The sequence below is a fragment of the Periplaneta americana genome, chromosome 7 (genome assembly GCF_040183065.1).
Source record: "Periplaneta americana isolate PAMFEO1 chromosome 7, P.americana_PAMFEO1_priV1, whole genome shotgun sequence".
In the NCBI taxonomy this organism is placed as follows: domain Eukaryota; kingdom Metazoa; phylum Arthropoda; class Insecta; order Blattodea; family Blattidae; genus Periplaneta; species Periplaneta americana.
In genome coordinates this window covers 14,307,552-14,324,825 of record NC_091123.1, presented here as the reverse complement: position 1 = coordinate 14,324,825, position 17,274 = coordinate 14,307,552, and the positions used below count along the sequence as shown (strand labels likewise).

Here is a 17,274-nt window from a genome sequence, read left to right as displayed (position 1 = left end):
CCCGCCGCGTGAAGTGCGGTCAGTGATAAAGTTTTTGAATGCACAGGGCATAGCGCCGATTGAAATTGATAGTCAGCTGTGCCAGGTCTATGGGCAAGTAGAATTCCGGCACACAGGCGACGCTGATATAACCTCGGCAGTTGCGAGCGTCGTTAAATAAACCGTAATAATTTTATTATTATTATTATTATTATTATTATTATTATTATTATTATTATTATTATTATTATTATTATTGGCTGATTGACTGTTATTCATAGCTTATTCCACTCCTTTCCTTATACAGTGAAACATCTCATTTACGGACATCGAAGGGACGTAACAATCTGTCCGCATCTGGGAGGTGTCCTTTATTGGGAGGGAGGCTTCCCAATCTAACAGTAAATTTATAACATGCATTATGTATCCCTTCACGCTTTAAATGAAATGTATTACTGTAGTTTAATTCTAAATACAGTCTACTGTACTACAGTACATTTTTTGCAACTTTGAACTACAGTCGATAAGACCGAAGAAGAAAAACACAGTACTGTGTCATGCAATTTTATTCTAGATCTACAGATATGCTGTACTGTAATTTATAGTTTTCAACATAACCTTTACGTTCAGGTTCCATGTCTCTCGAAACAGAACAAGGATTGAAGTGAAGAGAATAATCCTACTAATCCTATCAATTATCGAATACAATTTCACGATCGCGGAAATCTTGGACCCATCACACAGGTTAAATTTTATGACTTTATTTATCCCCCTCTTCCAGTTAACAAGGGGTAGCCGGCTGGGCTAGAGGTAGCCTACGGGACTCTTATTGTTTTCTTTCATATTAAGGAATGTCTGTACAGTTCTAAAAACTAAATTGTCCATTTTTGTAACACATTAGGTCTTGAAATCGAAGTTCTGTCCGCAGTCAGGAGGTAAAGCAAGCTTTAGGACTGTGAAACAGCTGTCCGTGTCCGTGTCTGAGAGTGTCCGTAAACGAGAGTTAAATTTATCATTATTTCTATATTATTTCAGTTAGGATATAAAAATCTGTCCTTATATGAGGACTGTCCGTATCTTGGGGGTGTCCGTAAGGAGAGGTTTCACTGTATACACTTAAATCTTACAGTAAATTATATTTATTTATCCTAATTCCTGTATAGACGTTAAAGGCAATCATAGGATTTTCTCAAATCCTAGTCACTTCTGTGTTACTCTTCTAGTGTAATATTTTCACAGATGTTTTATTTTATTCATATCCTCCACGTCAAATCAGACAACAACGATGACTGGACACACAATATTAGTTATTTCTAAATGGCTAAATTTTTGTAACTTTTCTTGAAACGCCAGTTCCTATAAAATATTATTTCTTAAAAATTTATGAGATCGGCACACATTTTTACATATGCTACTACTAAGTGTAAGAAAATCCACTACTGTGGAGTAACGGTCAACGCGGGTTCGAATCCTGGTTCGAAGTGGTTACCTGGTTTGAGGTTTTTCTGGGGTTTTCCCTCAACCAACTGAAACAGAATTTGTGAGTAATTTTCGGCGTTGGACCTCGGACCCATTTCGCCATCACGAATTCACATATCATATCGTGCACACCATAGCCCGGGTTCATTTCACGGTGCAGCGTGCTATACTTGTACAAGAGCGCGGTAGTTAGACTATCCAATAATTCACATGGTAAGCACAATAACCTTCAGGCAGCAGTGTAGCCTTCGGGTCCCTCCTCCGTACCACAGGGAAAACAAAAAATGTAAGAAATATATCAAGTCATGTTCTTTAGTTTGTATCGAGATTTTATTTTATTCATAATATAACATTACAAACAACAAGGAACATTTGGATACAAAATAAAAATAAATTAGACGATATGCTGCAAAATTTAATTTCAGCAATGAACATTGTGTGAATCTAGGCTATACACAAAAAATATGCACAATTTCCAATGCACTTTTTTTCTGTTTTGGATGATGAGGATACCAACTTCAGTTTATGACCGCTTGCAAGTGGCAAGGAACAGGGATATAGAACATGTTATTGATTACGCCAAAATTGACATTTCAGACATTGAATCATAATTTTTTTTTACGCATAACCTCAACATTATATTGTAAATAAAACTGAAGACACCAGAAATTAGTTTTAATGGTACCACATCTTCTTCACTTCGTATATTTTTATTGACGATTATTAAAACTTCTTGACTCGAAGAAGATCTTCTGTTATTTGACCGATCCACCAAACTTGAATTCAGTATCTGAAGACTGAGGAAGAACATCGGTGACGCACAAACATCCTAGAACACATCGGTCGATCTTGAAGAAGAGCAGTTCTCAAATTTCTTTGCTGTTGGAAAGAAATGTTTACAATTTTTGCATTAAAGGAAGTGGGATAGAGAAAAGAAGGGATCATTAGATGGTAACTGTGTTAAGAGATTTTTCCTATCTCTCTCTCTCTCTCTCTCTCTATATATATATATATATATATATATATATATATATATATATATATATATATATATATATATAAGTTATACTTGAAACCAGTGGTTCCCAATTAACTAAGGTCTGAGGATTTTTTAAGTTTAATACAATTTTGCTTCTTTTTGAGTCCATTCCGAGATAGAAATTGTTTCATATAAAACATTTAATAGCGCGTTTTTGAAGAGCCATTGGTTTAATTTCCAATATGTACAGTCAATTTAAGAGAGTACCGCAAAAGTGGGTAAAGTCAATCAGTGGGTGTAAAATCGATCATTTGCGATTTTTATTGAAAATTATATATTTTCTCAGTTACTTGTTAAAATTTTGTTATGCTGACTTCATTGCCTTACATTGCAAATGTAAGCGAGAGGGACAACAAATAGCCTGCGAATGCCAACAATGGGAACACTGTGTAATTACCGTTGAAGTGAAAATTGTTATTTTCTACTTTTTCTCTTAAATGAAAACATAGTCTTACAAACTCTAAATTATAGTCAGCAGTGAAAGGAGACAGGAAGTATACGTAAGTACTTTTCGTTGAGATTGTATCCTGAAATAATAGTTCTGCAGTTCGTAAATGTTAGTATTGAAACTTATTATTTTAAGAAAACTTGTGCCTTTGTAGGGTTAAGTCGATCATGCCATCGACCTACTCGAAACAGATAGGACGAGCAGGAAGAATAAATTGTTCACCGAAATACCTGCAACTAACACTTATAAACAGAAAAGTATCATAGTATAGCTTACATTGATGGGATAGTGAGGAAAGGGGAAGACGAAATTATGGTGAATTTCTTGCGTAAGAGAAGCACTGCTAAAGGAACATATTTTGTACACCCCTCTGTACCTGACTATGGGAACAACGTAGTTTCTAAAGTGACATGAGGAGGGGAAGATTTCAAATAACATCTGATATAAACCTAAGCAATGTTGAATTGCATTTTAGATTATAATTGAAGGGTGGTATTTCAATGTAAATTTTGAATTCTTAAATCTTTGTTTGTTGGTATGTGAAGTATTAAAATGTGTTTTTATGTTTTATAAGTTGGCAATCATAGTCACGGTTGTACAGTGGAGACCTATAGGCCCAATTGTATCGAATAGCATGATCACAGTAACAAAAGATACACTATATAATGCTATAGGCATATATTGAAGATTATTATTGTTTTTACACCCCTTATAACAAATAAAATATATGTAATACACTTAATTTGTTTTTTAAAAACATAAACAGTGATCGACTTTACTCCGCAATATTTTAAAATCGATCGATCGCCTTTACCCTATTTAAGCAGGTAACTTCGATCACAAGTCAAATAAAAAAAAGTTATTTTATACATTGTAATTCAATTCTTGTAACGTGTCTTCATAAGTGAAGGATGTGACGACAAAATGCTATTTTCTGAGGAACTTCGCTCCATTGCATAACCTCAATATAATTAAAAAATTGCAAAATTTTGATCAACTTTACCCTCTTCTACGGTATTGTATTATGATAATAAATTATTGAAAACAACAAAGATATCGATGAATAGCTCAGCCAACATTGCAAACTGAGCTGCGTTGAAGGAAATGCCTACTCTAGGCAACTCTTGTGTAAATCTAACATAAGAAATATCTCAATATAGTTTATATGCCATTTGTGTCATTCTTTTCATGCCATAGGCCAGCACTCAACAAAATCATGTTGACTTTGTAATATTAAGAAAATCACTCCTATTAACCACTTTAACCCCTAACCCCAAGACGTATTTCATGTTCAACCATACGCCTGGTTTTTCGACGCAGGCTACCGCCAATTTTTTACTCATTGCCTCAATCTTATTTTAAACGTAAAAAATATTCATTTTGTTGTATTGAAATCTAATCTTAGAAATGAAGTAGGAATTAATATACCTTGACTAATAGACATTTACTACGTCATACTACTTTTGACCAATAAAACGGTACGTAACGACGTGTTTCAACCAATCCTACAATTTTTATCATCTCCCTAACATTTGTTTTTATCACTTCCTTAGCATTTGTTTGTTTTTATCACTTCCCTAGCATTTGTTTCTTTGTTTGCCAACATTGTACTTACAATAATTGTACCTTTCAAAATTATTCATGTTTATTTCATGATCCTTAATTTTATTAAAACTTTTGTATCGTACGTATTATTTAGGTTATGTTATAGCTTCTGCTGTATGAGATTATGGATATTCACATATCAGAGATTGTTTAATACATACTGATGATTGAAGTGGAATGCAACTGTTTTAATACAAATGGAAATGAATCAACAAAGCCTTCTTGACTGGTAATCGTCCATAGAGTCCAATGAAGATTGTATAGTAGGCACAGCTGGTAACAAGAGAACAGCTCATCATAGCACACTACTGCTATCTAGCGGAATATTTGATGGTACAATAATACAGTGGCGTATACTGGTTAAAGGGTCTGGGCTACCACTGACCCTATTATTACACAAAATATATTTTAAAATCCCTATAATAAAATTCCTTACATATTTATGTGAATTCCACACGTCTTGATTGGGACGAAAATACGTTGATGACTTCGTCCTTGAAATTACAGTTGGGCCACTTGCAAAGTTTCTGTAGAAATGACTTTTCAATGGATATTAGTGCCAAGCCGGATAAACGTTCTTGTGTATGAGTTGATCTACAGTAGGATTTCATTCTCTTCAACGCAGAAAATGTCCTTTCTACCGATGCTGACGTAGCTGGTATTGTCACAATTAATGTTGCCAATTTAAGGACTTCAGGAATAACTTGGTTCAGCTGGTTTTCATATATGGCAGATAATATTTCATGGATAGGTTTGTTCGAAAAATCAAAGACTTCTGCTGAATATATTACACTTAATTCATTTTTCAAACGTGCCTCATTTGGAAAGTTTTCTCTATAAGCAGAACATTTTTGAGAATCTAGAAGATGTGTGAACTGAAGCTTTCCATAATCAAAAAATCTGTCAGTAATTTCCATGTGCATACGATCTAGTATGCTGTAGTACAGCTGCCTGTATTTCAATTCATCATCTCCTTTTCTTCGCTTTAATGGTGGTTCCATTGTATTGGCTGAATAATTTTCATTTTCCATATTACTCCATATGGACGGAAACCCACTACGTCTGAACTCGGATATAGTATTTTTTTTTTTTAACTTTGATACCTCTTGCAAGTAGTATGCTATGTCTAGACTTTTTGTCTGAAGAATATTGTAGAGCACATCTGTATGTGCGAACACTCTAGCATAGACTTCAAGAAGAAATATATTCTGAAACTGTGTGAAAAAAATACAAATATCCTTGAGCCTGCACATTTACAGCATCATCCCAGTTTTCTTCAGAGTCATTACAAATGATATTTTTAAAGAAAGCAGTCCGTTTTTCTCTGTATTCCTTTACTGTATTTACAAGCCGAGATGTAAAATTCAATCTAGTTGGTGCTACTTTTGGGAGTTTCTTGTTCATAAATTCTTTGAGTTTTCTGATCTTTTAGGAGATGATGAGAAAAATGCAGCTAAACCCGACAGTGTTTTGAAAAAAATGCGGCATTCTGGAATGGATGAAGTAGTTTGTTGCAAAACTAAATTGAGAACATGGCTGTAACAATGGACAAATAGTGCTTGAAGATACTTTTCTTGAACTTTTGTTTTTAAGCCATTAATATTTCCCGCCATAACTGAAGCACCATCGTATGTCTGTGCAATTAACTTATTGCCGACATTGTATTCTGCTATAACACCTTCCACATGCTGAAACGAAGCAGCAGCAGTTTTGTCCGAACTGACATTTGTGAATCCTATAAACCGTTCTTGAACATTGGCAGTACTGTCGACGAATCTTAAAACAGTGGGCAATTGACTCTGATTAGAGCAGTAACTTGTTTCATCAACAACAATGGCCATAAAAGGTTTTATGTTCTTTATCATAACCCCACTTATAGCAAATATTAAGTCATTCTGAATTGCGAGAGAAGTACCACGAAATACTGTTGAACTCTCAAGATGATTGGCCAGTAAATGGCCAAATTCACTTAAGGAACTTAAATATTCAATATAATTTCCTATATTGTCTGATTCCACACTCTCGTTATGACCCCGAAAAGCCAATTCTTGTTTTCCTAGAAAGCAGACTGCGTTAATAAGATGCAGTAAAATCTCCCGATTTTTTTTTTTCACAAGAGCATTGTGTTGGTTGATGTGTAGAGCTTTTCGCTTATCTAGCTGTAAATCAATTCTTGTCTTCCCAAAGTTTGCAAAGTTCATGCTACTACAAATATGAGCTTTTGATTTGTCGTATTCTAGGACTGCCGTTCGAAGGGAGTTCACATTAGAAAACCCCTCTTTTGACCACACATTAGTTTCGCGGCTAAATAACAAACATTGCCAGCAAAATAGTTTAGACAGTTTAGAAGTACCACACAACCAATTCCACTTACCATATGATGTTGAAGTGAAATGGCGTGTGTACCCTCGCTGTTTTTCTTTTACGTCCATGGACAAATTTAACTCATGAGTTGGTTTTCCATTTTCACAATTTCAACTTTCTCGTTGTTATGTACGACTGTTAAAAGGCACTTTTAATAAACCTTCTATTACAGTCATTTTCAACACAAACCTCTCCAGAAACTTGTTCTGGCATATTTTTCACAATATCACTTAATTGGGAAATTAAAAACTTAATAATTCACAATTAATATAACTCTTAGACACTCGAACAAATCACAGATTTAAAATAATGCACTGCAAGAACACAATCACATTCAATTGCTAGCGTACTAAGCGTATTGCTGCTTCGCGCCTGCGAAGAAACCGATCACGAGAGCGGCAACTCGCCCGGCCTACAGTGCACGATGGTAACAGAAGGGAGCGGGGGGGACGGGCAGTTGTGCGAAGGACAGCGTGAGCGAAACGGTCACAGGCTACCTCAGCTGGTTTCTCCAGCGATGCTGCCTTGACAACTTGTTTCTTTTCGAGAGCAGAGAGCGCATATATATCTAACAATTACTTTAATTTTAATTACTATGGTAAAACTAATAATACAAAATTATTACATTATGTTATATTATAAACTTTTTCTTTTGTAATTTCCTTGGGCTACCGCCGGTAGCCCCGGTAGTCCGCAAAATACGCCCCTGCAATAATACAATTTCAAGACAGTTTGGTATTTTAGTAAGTCAATTAATATTTTATTGTATTAGAGTATATTTCTTCTAATCTTTATATACTTTCTTCTAATCGTGTAATAGTCAATTAAATCCAACTTGGGTTTTGATTTTCTCTATATAGATCAAAATCTATAGTGATATTACTGTGGAAAAAATAAATATTTTTGCGTAACATATTCGTAAATAATAATATAATGTCAGTAATTATATAATAATTACTATTATTAAATAGTTAAATGTGTTCTATTAAAAATTATGGGATGTTGTATGGTAATTTTCTGTTAGATGGCCATATTTTTCTAAATCACATAACAAGATAACCGTTCGGTAAAGAAATACGGAAAAAGTCAAATGCGTTCTTGCAATGATAAATTTCATCATTATAATGACCCAGGGCGTACAGAATTTACTAATACGTACAATCAGTGGCGATTCCTTCATGAAGGATATGAGGATGATCTTACAGTTTAATTTCGTGTCTCTGAGGATAGAAAACATTTTAATTACAGATTTTGATTTTTAATGCGTCCCGACGTAATAATTTTCTTCAAACTTCCACTTTCTGTCGTGACTTGTTGCCACTGCACATCTCAGACCTTAGAAATACTTTCCGAGGAACCATCCAAATATTTTATAGTAAACGGTTTTTTTCTAGCAGTGAAGTTAAGGGCAGGGGAGAGTGCTGAGGGAAGGGTATGGCTTAACTTTAACAGCATTTGAGGATGTGACCGCGTATCCTAATACTACAACCCTTCTTTCTGGGTGGTGGAGACCTTATCAGAGACTACAATACGAATTTTCAAGTACCCTTGTAGCCTCCTTAACTGCAGTTAATTGGTCATTTTGAAAGAATAGAATAAACGAAATAATAAATAATTTAAAATGATATAATATAAAAAAATAAAATGATAAAAATCAAAATTACATAAAAATAAATAAAATAAGCTATAATAAAACACAAGAATTAACGGGACTTTCAGATGACAGGATTGCTAAAAGAATATCTGAAATTGTAATTGTTCATTTAGAAGAATTTGACTGTAGCAAGAAATTAATTGCGTATGCTTTATTATTATTATTATTATTATTATTATTATTATTATTATTATTATTATCAGTTTCTGTCTTGGTCATCAGTCATCAATCTCATATCCTACATACAAAAAATATCAAGAGTCGTCACTGTGTATAATAAAGCAACAAGTTTAAAATATAATAAGCCATTGGTCATCTCTCCCAAAGTATAGGGATAAGTTGGCCACAGGATATAGAGATAGACGACCAATATTACGTTTAAGTTAAAGGAATAAATATATTAAGATACATGGATCACATGTGGAGACTAAGAAGAACGGAAAATAGAAAAGATTGGAGAATGCTGGGTTTGCAGTGAAAGACCTGCCCTTGAGCAGAACACTATGAAAATGAAAAATGGATTTTTTTTCTTGTGAATATCGCCACGGATCCCTTGCGATTATGTGTTACCTGCAGAATCCGCGGACCATCAAGTAGGAACACTGCTTTAGAATATACAGGATGATTTATTATTACGTGTAATTACTTCGTGTGTGCATTGTAGAGATGAAACTAAGACTAAAACATTCTGTATAACTTTTTCTCAAAACCTTTAAATCCAGAGTTCCAGTAGATGCCACCTACGTCATAGTAACTGCATAGGCATTACTGTTCTCCCATTTGGTGTGGTATTGTGTGGAATCAGTTATTCGGACCTCGAGTTCTACATCCGCGAATGAATGGGAAAATCTACTGCGCACTCTTGGAACGCGAATTGCATGGTCTGCTACATGATATCCCTCTTGCAACGCGAGTGAACTTATGGTTTATGCACGATGGTGCTCCTGCGCATTACTGCCGCAACGTAAGGGCGTATCTCAATGCTGCGTATCCAGGTCAATGGATAGGCCGTGCAGGGCCAACTCTTTGGCCAGCCAGGTCACCGGACATGAACCCTCTGGACTTCTACCTTCGGGGCCGCCTGAAGTCGTTAGTATATGCCTCTGCTGTACCTAACGTAGAAGTACTACAACAGCGAATTGAACATGTGTGTGGAATTGTTCGTAATGAGTCGAACGGGCTGTGTTACATTTTTTACTGTGTTTGGTTTTAACTCACAAAACGTGCGTAAGTGGATTACCGAGGATTTGGGTTTAGTGACTTTGGTTGTTTTTGTACTGAAGTCGAAATGCACTGTATGAAAGTGATAATTAGTTTACATTTGCTGTGTTATCCTTTCTTTATTTGAGAATGCAAGTCCCACGGAAAATGGCGTTAACTCTGGAATTAAAGGTTTTGAGAAAAAGTTGTATAGAACGTTTTAGTCTTAGTTTCACCTCTACATTACACACACGGAGTATTTACACGTAATAATGAATCACCCTGTATACATTACATAGAATCTCGCATATCCGATCTTTATCACCATTTGCTGTTTACAAAACAATTGAACATCACATTCTTAGCAGAAAGTTAAGTCTGCAGCAAAACTGCGTTTTCAAAATTAGTCCAAGCCGAATTGATTCCAGAGAAATACACCTTGAACGGTGTAATTTATAGTTCGTAAATTTTACACCAGATGTTAGTAGCAATAAAGCGCGTTCATATCATAAATACTGTTTCTTAAAAAGCCTTTAAACCCAAGGGGGAATTCACGAATTATCAGGAAATCCTCTTATCCAAAATCACCTGCGCCCCCTATCGTTTCGGCTGACAACAACGCTATGATACAGTGCTCCAGCCCTGCATAATGGCTCGGATAAAACGAGGTGTTCCATACCTGAAGCATACTGTGGAGCCAGTATTTCCAGCGATTCGGTTTCATACAGTAAGCACTAAAGCGTCAATTTCAATGTAGTGATGGATTTAGCACATGTCGCCTGCCTTTTGACAACCAAGTCACTGGATTTTTTCCATTGGTTTCAGTGCAATTAAAATAAATATTCATTGTGCAACTCATATACGTACGTATCATTACACAAAATACTAAGAATAATACTCGTAACTGAGATTTTTAATCGAAATATTTTTACATTCTCCTGTGAGATCACATCGCACTGATTCTGTTACTATGAGTTTTGATATGCACTAGTAGCCGTAGCAGTACTATTGGTGGCGTTTGTTATAGTAGCAGTAATAGTGATAGCAGCAGTGGTAGCAGCAGTAGTACTGGTGATGGTAGTGTTAATAGTAGCAGTAATAGTGGTGGTAGCAGTAATACCGGTGGTGGTAGTAGTCATAGTAGTAGTAGGTACTGGTAGTAGTAATAAAAGCAGTTAATGGTGGGTAATATAATCAGTATCGGTAATTAGTAGTAGCAGTAGCAGCAGTATTAATACTATCAGTACTGGTAGTAGTAGCAGTAGTAATAATAGCAGCAGTGGTAGTATGTAGCAATACCATTAGGTAGTAGTAGCAGTAGTAGTAGCAGCAGTAGTGGCAGTAGCAGCAGTATTAATAGTATCAGTAGTGGTAGTAGTAGCAGTAGTAATAACAGCAGCAGTGGTAGTATGTAGCAATAGCATTAGGTAGTAGTAGCAGTAGTAGTAGCAGCAGTAGTGGCAGTAGCAGCAGTATTAATAGTATCAGTAGTGGTAGTAGTAGCAGTAGTAATAACAGCAGCAGTGGTAGTATGTAGCAATAGCATTAGGTAGTAGTAGCAGTAGTAGTAGCAGCAGTAGTAGCAGTAGCAGCAGTATTAATACTATCAGTAGTGGTAGAAGTAGCAGTAGTAATAGCAGTAGTAGTAGCAGTAGTAATAATAGCAGCAGTGGTAGTAGTAGCAATAGTAGTAGAAACAGCAGTATGTAGTAGTAGCAGCAGTAGTAATAACAGCAGCAGTGGTAGTATGTAGCAACAGCATTAGGTAGTAGTAGCAGTAGTAGTAGCAGCAGTAGTAGCAGTAGCAGCAGTATTAATACTATCAGTAGTGGTAGTAGTAGCAGTAGTAGTACCAGCAGTATTAATATTATCAGTAGTGGTGGAAGTAGCAGTAGTAATAGCAGTAGTAGTAGCAGTAGTAATAATAGCAGCAGTGGTAGTAGTAGCAATAGTAGTAGAAACAGCAGTATGTAGTAGTAGCAGCAGTAGTAATAATAGCAGCAGTAGTAATGGTAGTAGCAATAGCAGTAGGTAGTAGTAGCAGTAGTAGTAATAGTAGCAGTAGCAGTAGCAGCAGTATTAATAGTATCAATAGTGGTAGTAGTATCAGTAGTAGTAGTGGCAGCAGTAGCATCAGCAGTAGTAATAGTAGCAGTAATGGTACTAGTAGCAATAGCAGTAGATACTAGTAGCAGTAATAGCAGCAGTAGTAGTAGCAGTAGCAGCAGTATTAAAGTATCAGTAGTGGTAGTAGTATCAGTAGTAGTAGCAGCAGTAGCATCAGCAGTAGTAATAGTAGCAGTAATGGTACTAGTAGCAACAGCAGTAGATACTAGTAGCAGTAGTAGCAGCAGCAGTAGTAGTAGCAATAGCAGTAGGTAGAAGCAGCAGTAATAGCAATAGCAGTACGTAGTTGCAGCAGTAGTAGTAGCAGTAGTAGCAGCAGTAGTAGCAGCAATAGTGGTAAAAGTAATAGCAGTAATGGTAATAACAGTTTTTAATATCTAGATATTGTTTCTTAAAGCAGAAGTATTGGATATTTGTCACATGAATTCCAAGTTTAATACGTCTTTCTGATTTCTGACAGAAAATATTTAATTTCGTCCTTATTTATAGTCATCAAAGTGAATGCAGCCTCTTGGAACATAGTGGTATCAACATTTAACATGTAAAATAATTATTTCTGGGAAATCTAGGCGCAAAATCCTGTACCTATATTCATGAAAAAGGGATCTTTTACATGGAAGAGATCTAACAAAGAATGCAGCGGTTTTGCCTCTTCATCCGATGAAAGCCGCACTTCAGAATTTTTAATATAAAAGTCAGTCGCGACATTTCAATCTAGGGGCAGGTTACCACTAGATCGAAGTGGCCTTCACGAACGTTAGACACACTGTCCGACATGACGCAGTTTAAAAATACATGAGACAGCATATTCCTAATTATGAATAGCATCCTTTAAAGCAAGAGAAAAGAGAAAAAAAAAAATATTATTTTATAACACTGCATCCCTAAAAATAGAAATTTTCCATTGCCACTATAAATATTTACTTTTTTTATTTCAAAAAGTATTCATACAGCCATAAAAGCCATAAGCTGTTTTGTTAACTACAGTATATAGAACAAGCAGTAAAAATTTCATGTTCCTATCATCGAAATTACAAGAGTCTTTATGCTCGACCATGCCGAAATGTAGTAATTATACACCTGGTAGCAGCCCTTTAATGGACCTCATTAAAGTACACCTGTTCATTAAAGTTCAGATGTTCCACCAATAAGAAAATACCATTGTAGCAATATGAAAACGCAAGTATCGATTATTCTCGGAAATGCAATCGAAAGACAACTGTTTTCGCAGGAGTTCTGCGACAATTTTAGTAGACGCTGGCGGCGACATCACAACATTGAAACGTCACGGAGGCTGGAAATCCAATACTGTCGCAGAAAGTTATGTTGAAGAATCGATCCAAAATAAAATTGAAATCTCAAATACAGTATTAAACTCAGTCTAAAAAAACAACACACAAATTAACATCAATTCACCGTCATCTTCCAGCCTTTCACAAAGCACATTCCCGCAAATTCATTTCGCCAATTGCACAATAAATCACCTATATTTGAAATAAAGTCAGTTCTGTTACTATAATATTTAGCGTTAATTGTAAATAATATTCAAATAAATTCAATTTGTCATCTCGTTTTTCAATGTCTATTTCAATTTCAAGGCTATATCAAGATTAATGTTCATTTTACTCTCTAGATTATACCAAAGTCAATGTCGACATTTGTTTCTCTGAAAAAATCAATACTTTCGCGTTTGCGCACATCTCACAATTTACGAGGTATTGCACAAGGTCAGTTCCGCTCCTCAGTCAGATAAGAATAACATGAATAATTTCAAGTTAGAAATATGGTCGAGCATAAAAAGTGGTATGAAACTTGACTATAATGGTAATTAAGATGCTCGTATGGAAATTATGAAACTCGCTTGCGCTCGTTTCATAAACATACTCGCGTCTTAATTACTACCATTATAGGCTAGTTGCATAATGTACTATTACACTTCGAACCCGGCGAAATGTGCTGAAAATAAGTGTTAGAAAACAGCTTGTAAAATTTACGTGGTATTGAAGTTCAAGAATGCAGTTATTTATATATGGCGTAATTTGTATGCTTTCGAACGCAGAAACTTGCCCGGCATATAAATAAGAGATTGGAGATTCATTTTTTTTTACAAGAAAACGAATATGCGATTTTTTTTACTGAAAATGACCAAAATTTCACCCGTCAACCCCTTTAAGAAAGTTCACCGCTGTGGGAAGTACCGGTTAGCATTCCTGACCGTGCAACGAGATGGCCCGGGTTCAAATCCTGGTTAGTACAAGCTATCTGGTTGAGGTTTTTTCCGAGATTTTCCCTCTACCCATTAAGCACAAATGCTGGGTAACTTTCAGCGCTGGAACCTGGACTCATTTCGCTGGCATTATCACCATCTCATTCAGACGCTAGATAACCATAGCTGTTGAAAAATCAACGTAAAATAACCAAATAAAAAAAAACATTAAGAACATGCTGTAACACAGCTGAGTGTATGATAGCCGAGATTTCCTTATTTACCGTCGAAATGATTAATTTACAAGAAATAATTTTGAACTTGAGAGACTTTAAGCGAAAGTCAAACACAGATCCCTTGAGAATGGAAAAACTTTTAATTAATTAAGATGGCCCAGTTATTAAAAATAATGGCTTCTATAAATGTAAATGTATCTAAGCCAAACATTTATAAAATATAATTAAACGTGCAAGACACATTTATAAAGCACCAGCAAGATCGCAGAACCCAGATATAATTGAAGGGTTCAGAGGCATAGTGGGCCAAGCGCCATTTATTAAAACCGGAGAAAGCAAGGTTAAAGTTAAGTAAATACCATAGTTTAATGAAGATTGACATATCATTTAGTTTCAATGTGCATATAGTACATGCTATATGTTTCGTTAAATTATGGTAATCATTTAATTTTAACCCTTGTTTGCTACCTACATTTTTTATAAATGGCGCTTGGCCCACTATGGCCCTAAACCCTTCAATTACTATTATGCATTGATATAGGCCTAGTTTATATCCTCATTTCACATGATTGTAATATGAGGCACAATGTCTTCAATTCTCCTATATGCATCGGATGTTTCTCTCTGTTTCAAATACTTGATGGTACTTGGTTTGATCACGTCTGGGTCACCAGTATTATAATAAAACTTTATTAACCAAATAATCGTTATCCTTTACACAAACGGACATGCTAACATTAAAGAACTACACGTTGCTAGGCAACCTAGAGGAAAAAAGGAAGGTGAACACAAACAGTTGAAGAGGAGAAAAAAGCAAGAAAAGCTTAAGGATTATGATGAAGCAGATATGAAAGAAAGAAAGGAAAATATGAGTAAGAAGCATTGTGTTGTGACAGAAGAAGAAAGAAGCAAAATATAGATAAGAGGAAGGCAATTAATATTTTAAGGAGTCCATGAAAAAAAAAAAACAAACAAAAACAAAGTGAAGAAGAAGAATGATAAAGAGAGAGAGAGAGAGAGAGAGAGAGATAACAAACTATGGTCAAGCAGAAAGGGCAAGAAAAAATTAAATGGAAGAGACAAAAGAAGATGTGAGCAAAATAAAAGGAAGGGGATGAATATATGGGCAGGAAGGTGACGAATTATAAGGTAGAAAGAGGAAAAGATATGAAAGAGAAGAGCGAAGGAAGATGAATTGTAATAAAGCAGATGTATAAAGTAGTAATAGGACAAGAAGAAAGCAATGAAAATAGAGGTTAAAACAAAAAGACAAAAAATGAATTGGAGGATAAAGTTGTGGATAACAATATGATGGATATTATAGACAGAGCAGTAACATGAACTGCTGCCAAGAAGTCAAAAGGAAAATAGCAATGGCAAAGGAAGTTTTTAATACAAAAAGGAGCATTTTCTGCGGACTTCTGGAGAAAAAAATAAGATACTAGTGAAGTGCTTTGTATGGAGTGTGATATTGTAAGGGGCAGGAACATGGACAATACGACGAAATGAAGAGAGGCGAATAGAAGCATTTGAAATGTGGATATGGAGAAGGATGAAGCGTGTGAAATGGACAGACAGCATAAAAAACGAAGCTGTGTTGGAAAGAGTGGGTGAAGAAAGAATGATGCTGAAACTGATCAGGAAGAGGAAAAGAAATTGGTTGGGTCACTGGTTGAGAAGAAACTGCCTACTGAAGGATGCACTGGAAAGAATGGTGAACGGGAGAAGAGTTCGGGGCAGAAGAAGATATCAGATGATAGACGACATTAAGATATATGAATCACATGCGGAGACAAAGAGGAAGGCATAAAATAGGATATACTGGAGAATGCTAGGTTTGCAGTGAAATACCTCCTCTTAGGCAGAACATTATGAATGAATGAATAAGCATACATCTTGATTACACAACTTTGAACACTATATCACTTCGGAATATATATTGTATATATATATATATATATCTCGTGTTAAATATTACCGTACCTGATTAACACGAGAAAGATATACAGGGACATCATTTTATTTTTACTAACATTTTTAATATTAACTTGGCTATACCTCTGGATCAACGCCGTTTGCTAGCCCTTCCACGACTGGAGTTCGATGATACTGGCGTAAAATACAAACAAATCACTTTACTAGGTATAGGAAGGAAGAAAAGTAGTTCATCCATTTACGTAAACTAGGAAATATCGCGATTTTGAGTTTGATAATTTTCATTAGGTTTTTGTTTAATCAAAATACAGTACAGTATTAACAATGAGTGTTTTTACTCACGAACTGAGCTGTCCATGTGGACGTATTCATTATGCAGTGTATATTATATTGTCTAGAGCACATTAGCGTACAATATAGAGAATAAAGTTAAATTGAAAATTAAACACATTTTTAAAATGGTGGCCGTTCATTTCGATACAGGGTTCAGTTCTTTTGTGCACATTATCGCACTTTAGCCTATTGTACCTAATCCCAATTGCCAGTTTCGTCCTTCGTACTAGTAACTCATGTTTAAATAATTCTGTACCTATAAAAGAGTACCTTACGTACTGTAAATTCAATCTTCACTTCTGCCCGATCCGAAAAGATAAAATTGCTCAGACATGCTGTCTACTGTCCTTCCAAGTGGTTATGTCGTAGGGTCGTAGAAACGGAGGAAATCACGTGGCATTTAATTACTTAACGAGGCCCTTTTATTTAAGTTATTTTAAACAGTTGTATAATATTACGTAGCCGTCCAATTCCTAACAGAAATTAATGTTCTCAGAAAAGAGCTAAGACAGCCCAGCCACTAGCTGGCGAATAAAAGCTGGTGGGGGAAACCGGGATGCGACGTAGGCAAATGGACGACAGTATCTGTGCGAAAATGATTCAATATTGAAAGCTCTTTCGTCACTGGATAACGCGAACATATTTTTGGAACGTACTGTTTACTATGAC

At 35.5% G+C, this 17,274-nt stretch overlaps 1 protein-coding gene across 1 annotated transcript in view; it reads right to left on the bottom strand.

Annotated features, from left to right (window-relative positions):
* Positions 1-1,780: 1,780 nt before the first annotated feature.
* LOC138702931 (uncharacterized) overlaps positions 1,781-17,274 on the bottom strand; it is a 67,688-nt gene continuing 52,194 nt past the window's right edge. Inside the window, exon 5 of the mRNA XM_069830340.1 lies at positions 1,781-2,337. The gene's annotated coding sequence lies outside the window, so the exon portion shown is untranslated. The remainder of the gene's footprint in view (positions 2,338-17,274) is intronic.